The 7401-nt window shown below is 47.2% G+C and overlaps 1 protein-coding gene and 1 non-coding gene across 4 annotated transcripts in view; one reads left to right on the top strand and one right to left on the bottom strand.

Moving 5' to 3' along the window:
- LOC122363435 (intraflagellar transport protein 52 homolog) overlaps nt 1-7401 on the top strand; it is a 117125-nt gene that overhangs the window by 67154 nt on the left and 42570 nt on the right. The gene's annotated exons all lie outside the window — the stretch shown is intronic.
- On the bottom strand, nt 5126-5197 carry Trnap-cgg. The gene has a single exon. It is a non-coding gene; the product is annotated as a tRNA-Pro (tRNA).

The raw sequence follows: 7401 nt of genomic DNA, 5'->3' as shown, positions 1-7401 counted from the left end.
GCCAGTACACGTTCAAATGAGGGTGTCACAAATATGATTGGCGGTAGGTACTTACATACATTCAGATTCCCATCATTCCCACAACATGATGCTCGAGGCTGAGGCTGAGTGCACGGGCACGTGCATGGTCGTTCACACATCCGGGAAACAATATAACAGCTGGGGTTCCTCTACAAATAATGGCATGATCGGCTGTTCTCAAATTTGGAATGACCTTATGGATGTGTTATAAAGCATGGCATTTATAGTACAACACAAAAGTGTTGTGTATTGCAAAAGAATTACAAGCTCTTACCAAAGGGCAACTATTTGGTATGGGTGTGTTCATATGGTGATATTTCCCAAAAATACCTAACGTCCACGCCTCTGTTCTCGCTCCATCCGTTCCCGATGATGGCCGCCCGGGCCCGTCATTACTCGTTGGCCGCTGATGATGCTCTGTCACCGCTTACGATCGCGGCGCAGAGAGAGGACACAAACGATCTCCTGGCCCGGCGTCCGTCCCTCGGCCGGTCCTAGGGACGGCCCACTCCCCGCGACAGGCCGCTGACGAAGGAGACCCCGTGCCAATGGCGGATGGTCGCTGCATCGATAGAGGGGCTGCGGTGGGGGTGTCACGCCCGGCACGGGGACGGACGGACGGGGGGCGGGGAGGGGCGGCCGGCACGCAGCCAGCACTGTCGGCCGCGTCTGCCGTCCCTGCCGCCGCCGGGCCCGCCGCCGGCGCGGTCGCCTGGTGGTGCCAGCGGCTCGGATAATTGCCGCAGCCCGGTGCCGGACGGTCCTGGAGCCGCCTGCCGGCGCCGGGCGGGCCACTCCCCGGGTCGCCGCCCCCGCCCCCGCCCCCGCCCGGCAGGCGACCCTTCAACTGGGCCAGTCAGCCGGATCGACGGCGCCGCCCAGCGGATTGGCCGGCGGCCGGGTGGTTCCCCGCCGCTCCGAGCCGCCCCGATCTGCGCCACTGGAGCCAGAGACGAGATGGAATAGCAATCTGGCTTCCCAGAAGAAGCGACCCGTGTAATTTACATTCCACAAGAAGCAGAAGCAATATCGAGTTAGCGACGTAGTTTCCCTATTGCTCCTGGAAAATCGCACTAGGCTGCTGATGCTAGCTAGGCTGGTAAGCATCTTATGACCTTTCAGCAATGCGCTGCACAATGTTCGGTCAGTGCACCATATCTGTCCTATATATTTACTCGTTTCCCGGTATTCACAGCTGCGTCGTTCCGCGACCTTTGGCGTTGTTACCGGCCGGGTGGCGTCCGCGGCCTCTGCTGACCTGGCGTGACCGGGCCGGCGAGCTGTCGGCCCGCGTCCTCCCAGTGCCTGGCGTCACCCCGCACCGCCACCCTACCGCGGCCCGGCGGCGTCCGTCGTGCCCCGCATCCATTCTAATTACAGAGCGCCGAGAGTGGCGCCGACACGGCCGGTGACGCGTCCCCCGGCCACTGGACCTCTCCCCCCCCGCGACCCCCCCCCCCCCCCCCGCGACCCCCCCCCCCCCCCCGTCAGACCACCCCGGACCACCCCCGGGGTCACGTGACCGGCGATCGGCAGCGCGTGTGTCCATCGGCGGCGCGTTATGGCCAGCAGGGCCGGCGAATGACCGGGACGAAATTAAACATCCTGCCCGCTGCCGCCGCGCCGCCTGGCGCTGGTATGGAGCTCAGGAATTAAATATGAGCGGCCACCGGGCCCGGTCGGAGTCGCGCTGTGTGGCTGGACAGCCACTACTGCCTCCGCTTTTGATGCCGGACAGTCGATATGTGATCGAACCGGTCTATCCGTGGGGCAGGGAGGGATATTTATGAGGAATGCGCAGATGCGTTCGACGGCTGTCCTTCGGCAATTACGAAGTTGCTACGGCAACCAAAAAATACTTGACGTAAAGAAGGCACATTTTGGCAATTGTATTTAAACGGTGACACACACCCATGACGCAAGCATCCTTGCCCGTATTTTGTTTTTGTTTTTTTTTCTTTTTTTTCTCCCTGTTTGTAGTATTTTTTTCGGTCGCGCATGGTTTACCTACTTAAGATTCTTAAAAAAATAAATACATTTTATTCGACAAATGTGCGTTTATTGATACTTCCTAAATGCTGCTCGCCATGTTCGTACTGATGCTCTTGATTGTGAAGTAGCAACGACAATGCAGGCCCAACGTCTTCCCTTTGAAAAGAAAAGCTATTCGCAGCAGTTAAACATAAATTTTTCGTCGAAATTGAAACAAAATCAGAGGGTGTCGGCTGAAATGCAGCGTCTGATAACTGGCGAAGGTAACACACTTCTTTGTTTCCCCAAAAAGTGTGGTGTCCGCCTCCCTGAAATGGAGATCAGTCAGCAAGGGGTCCTGGGTGGAGGGATCATTGCGCAGTGTGAAACTTTTTAACTTGGATGCGAAGGTAGCGGACTACAATGGCCCAATCCGTTTCTACATATACATGCGCGACAAAAGCTTCCTGCGCTGCCAATAATGTGTTCTCTTATTATGAAGATCATGAATTTTTGTTACCTAAATTTAGTGAATAGAATATCACGTCACGAATTGAAATTTTGCCACCTGGATTGCAGCGTGTACTGGAATTTAAGCTTTATTGGTATTGGAGCGCTGATCTACTACTGTGGCTTACCATGCCATATAACCTTATTGTATTGTATGATATTGTATTGTATGTAACCTTATTGTTATTGTATCCTTTACCGGGCTTGTTGTTCTATGACTTTACACTTCATCCTGCCTATTGGACGCTATAATAAGTGACTGGAATACATATAGTATGGCTGGACGAACAGATAGCCGAGATTAGCGCTGCCTGGCAACAGGGCTGACTGTGGTACAGAAGAGCATAGTGGAGGGTCCTAGACCTATTCTGAAGAGCTTGTTTATTGTGCACAAGAGTCTTTGAGATGAAAGGCAAAAGTTTGTGTTGCTGATGGCAAGCTAGGTAATGAATTCCGCTTAGCGCTTTGGTATGTACGATATTGAAATGCCACTTTAATTAAAGTTTGCAAAGCGCCCACCACACATATTTTAACTTCTCGGGTCTCCTCAAAGAGACTGAAACGAGAATTTAAGGCAAAATGAGATTACTTGATGACTTCAAAGAAATGCTTACAGTCTTCCGCATTGAAAAGGCAAGGCTATTTCAGCACTTCTCTTCAGGCATAATGGCTTTTTGAGAAGCCGAGCCTTCCCCATTCACTCCCTTCAAATTTCATCAACAAGTTTCACCGTTAGCACTGCCGTAGCCCAAGTCAAAAGGAGCCAAAAGTAGTGGGTACAAGTCCTGCTTGGTGTGAATTCACCGCCTTGTTTTGTATTTCATATTTGACATTTGTTACGCTTAGTTTAGCTTGTATAGCAGATGGACAGCGGGATCCCAAGGGCAGGTAAAGTACGATTTCACGAAGTCTCATCCATATACCTAAACAATTTTTTCTCTCGAAGTCTCAATTCGCATCGTAATTTTTGGCATATAAAAGCGTATAGTGGTGACTGAAGATGCTTTAATATTAAAATATTTGGGTCGCATTTTTTATATTAAATTAACAACTGAAAGAACGGTGATAGGTATGTATTTTTAAATCACAACGTTTGAGAAAAGTCTAATTATTGCTAACAAGTCTCCAAATAGTAATTTATCAGCCCTGTTGGCTAGCTCTGTGAGCTGAAACAGGAACCCGGATATGAGAGTGCTAGGCTTAAGCGAATAGTTAAACAAGCCATACAGATTAGTTCGCATCCGGGCGAAATGCCTTCATATTAGGTCAGTGGGCGGCGGCCTATCCTCCGTCTCATTTGCATCTGAATGAAATGGATCGTGCTTATCGTAGTGAGCCGGCCGATATCGTTATCAAATAATGAAGCCGGCACTATGGGAGCGCCATAGATGACTCGGCCACAGCCACAAGAGTGTGATATGTTAAATTCAGTGGCAACTCAACGTTCTTCCGGACTGCTGTGGAATTAAGAATAGAATGAAAGTACGGGTATGTATTTGTTACTGTTTATGAACTCATTTAAATGTTTATCTTAATGTAAGTACATGTATTTCTTTGCAGCGCTTTGCTTTTTAACAGGCACCTGCCACTTTTGTTTCATATTAAAGGGAATAGTTCACTTCCACGAAATTAGTTTTTTTGCGATGGATTTATAATTTTTTGTATGTTCAAAATGATCAGCAAAGATAATAAAACCTTTTTGTAAAAATATTTTTCTCTATATTTTAATATAGGAAGAACTATTCAGTTTTAAATGAGGGAAATGACACCTGCAAGGCACAGATTCCTCAGCAAGGCACCTTTTTCAGGACGAGAAATGGAACTTCTTTGCCTAGGGTGATCGTTGGGCCGTAAATGCTCCTGATTTGTGCTTGTCTCAGCTCAAGCTACGGAATTGCTATTCCAGTTCAAACCCCCATGTTTAAAGTGAACTATTTCCTATAGATGGTGTTGTGGAGCTGACACATGCAAGCTTCATCTAACGGTTAGCCTAGTAATATTAACTTTGACTAGGGACGCTTATTTAGCTATTTTGACGTTGCCTATGGTTCCCACAGGTACTGTTGCACAACCGAAAACACGCATTATTTTCAGTATACTCGCATTCGAAAACTTTTTTTTGTTTTAGAAACAAGCCATTGTTTTCAATGAAGCGCTTACAAGTTTGATGGCATTAATCTAGAGGATGCGAGATGCGAACGAAGAACAATGCATAAAGAATAGGCCGAATAGGGTAATTGATGATTGATCAATGATCATTGCTCCGTGTATCTTTTTGGGGGAGTGAGTTTTATAAGTTCCTATTAATAAGCTGCTATTTATTTTAATTGTAAAGCATTAGCATTGACATTGAAGCATGAAACATTGCTGTCCGGCATGGGTTGTCCGGCTTTTTTAAGACATTTGATTAAGTAATTTCACTGGGTTGATGGTTCTAACTTGTGGTCAAAGCGTTGCTTTCCGCCATATCACATATTCCTGCGATAATTAGTTGCCATTCAGCAAAATCATTGGAGAAAAAATTTACACGTAAAAACCTATTAAAAGGAAGCGAAGCCAGGCCGACTTGCAGCGTAAACCGGTGGGGCGTGACCCAATCCCGGGTCATTCAGGTCATAAAGGCGGGCTCGTCCGGGATTTGAACCCGGGACCTCTCGCACCCGAAGCGAGAATCATACCCCTAGACCAACGAGCCGATGCGAATGGTGTAAGCCGCGTCCCAAGGCTCGGGGGGGGGGGGTGCTGAGGTTAAAAAACTTTCCAGCATCGGTCAACGTTTATTTGTCCCACCAATCATTCATAACCAGACACTCGTATTCCGCAAACAGCACTCCATCCATAAGCTTTGTTCGCACAGCGGAGTGGAGTGGAGGATCGGTGTATGTAGTGACTTTGTCGGTGGGAAATGAAGATCACGTTAAAAACTGCGATTTTAAAAATGATGATTTACCAGCATGAAGTTTAACCCGCGCCCCAGTGGCGGTCTCGGCCAACTTCGCCCTAGTGAGGGGGGGCATATGTTACCACCCACCTCTAACTCAAAAACTAAGAGGGCTAGAAAGACGCGGTAAAAAGCAGTCGATAGCTCTCAATGCGTACGTTTGAAAGTATTTCGGTCATTTTTCACCTTAGAGCAATATTAGGGTCACCAGAGGTCATCAAAGGTCAAAATTTGCCAATTGTCATTATATTTTTCAGAAAACATGCCGCTATCTCAGGAACTATGGTAGCTAGAAAAACGCATGATAGAACAATCGATAGCTTTTGAACTCCTCTTTTGAAAAGGTCATTATTAATATTGACCTCAGGTCAACGGTTTAGCCTCCAGAGGGCAAAAACTCCAAAAATAGCTGTTTTTACGAAAAGTGTTTTTCGCCAATAACTTTCGACTACAAAAAGCCACGACATTTCTATTGCCAGAATCGTGTTCCCCTCACCGAGACACGTCGAATGAACTATAATTTGACCTTGAAAGGTCAACTTGAAAATTTGACCTCAGGTCAAGGTCATGACCTGACCGGAAAAGGTCATGTTGCATATCAGTCGATGCGTCTCAACAAGACAAACACAATGAGACCATCCCCAGCGTTCTATCTCTTTCCAATCCCGAGTTATTGGCAAAAAACTGTTTGTAGCCTCAAATGACCTCGGATGACCTTTCTAGAGGCTATCAGCAAAAATGACACCTTGGTCATCACGAGTGGACTAAATCATTGTGATTCTGAAATAGTTGGACTGTTCCTATGCGTACACACGGATCTAGAGGCATTTTCATTTTTCTCCATTGACTTGTAATGGAAAGGTCATGCCACTGACCTGACCTTAGGTCACAGATATAAAAAATCCGAGATATACAAATTGTAGGCACCCATAACAGCATGCAATCCACCAAGTTTCAAACCTTTCTGACAAACACTGCAGGCTGGACATGATTGCAAACTTTTTTTAAGGCTTGATCAGTTAACTTGACCTGGTGACCTGACCTGACATGACCTGGGGTCAAAAATTTCACACATTGTCCAAAATTGATGTACCAAAAGCTACCCCAAGCGGCGCGGCGCTACGCGCCGCGGTTTTTTATTCACATGCAAAAAACGTGACAGGGTGGTAACATATGCCCCCCCCCCCCCCACTGGGGCGAAGGTTAATCATCCAGCAACTCAAACGAAGATCACAACATTCATGACTGCCATTCTTCCCAAAGCTTTCAGCTTGCAGGCAACGCTTATAAAGCTATTAGGTAAGATGGAATATGTTTTTAAGCGTAGGTATAAGGTCCTACTGGGCGTTGACAAGTCTATGAAAAGTTTCATTTGGATTTGACTCATCAAACCTGGCATATTGTTCCAATACTTGTTGCCAGTACACACAGTTAAATGCAGCAATGAAACGCATAAAAAATACGACGCCTTGAAGCGTTTAAATTCGCACATCAGCTCTTCGTGAAACCCCGTGAATGCCCGCTAGCTGGCACGAATAACTGGCATAGCACTGGAGTGTTACGCTTTTAGATACATCATTAAATTTGTAAAGCTTGCAAATACAGAACGTGTCCTGAGCAATTAAACATTGCAGCCTTTGAACCTAGCCGGATATGGTACGGTGGGGCATAATACCCCATGGCGCACTGTGTCGCGCTCGAGGTGAGTTTCTATGCTGCTGCCACTGCTGCCACTGCTGCTGTTGCCCCTCTCGCTGGATCCAGCATTCACCGCGTGCCTTATGACTCATGGAACACAAAGACTGTTGCTGTTATTCAGCTTGATTCAGTTATTCCCTTAGCATTCACTGCGTGCCGTATGTCTCGTAGAACACAAAGGCTGCTGGTGTTACTCCTATATATAGTAGGATTCAGTTATTCCCTTAGCATTCACTGCGTGTCTTATGACTCACAGAACA

The sequence above is a fragment of the Amphibalanus amphitrite genome, unplaced genomic scaffold (assembly GCF_019059575.1).
Source record: "Amphibalanus amphitrite isolate SeventyFive unplaced genomic scaffold, NRLGWU_Aamphi_draft 000620F_arrow, whole genome shotgun sequence".
NCBI classification, from domain to species: Eukaryota; Metazoa; Arthropoda; class Thecostraca; order Balanomorpha; family Balanidae; genus Amphibalanus; species Amphibalanus amphitrite.
This window is presented reverse-complemented; position numbering and strand designations above follow the sequence as displayed.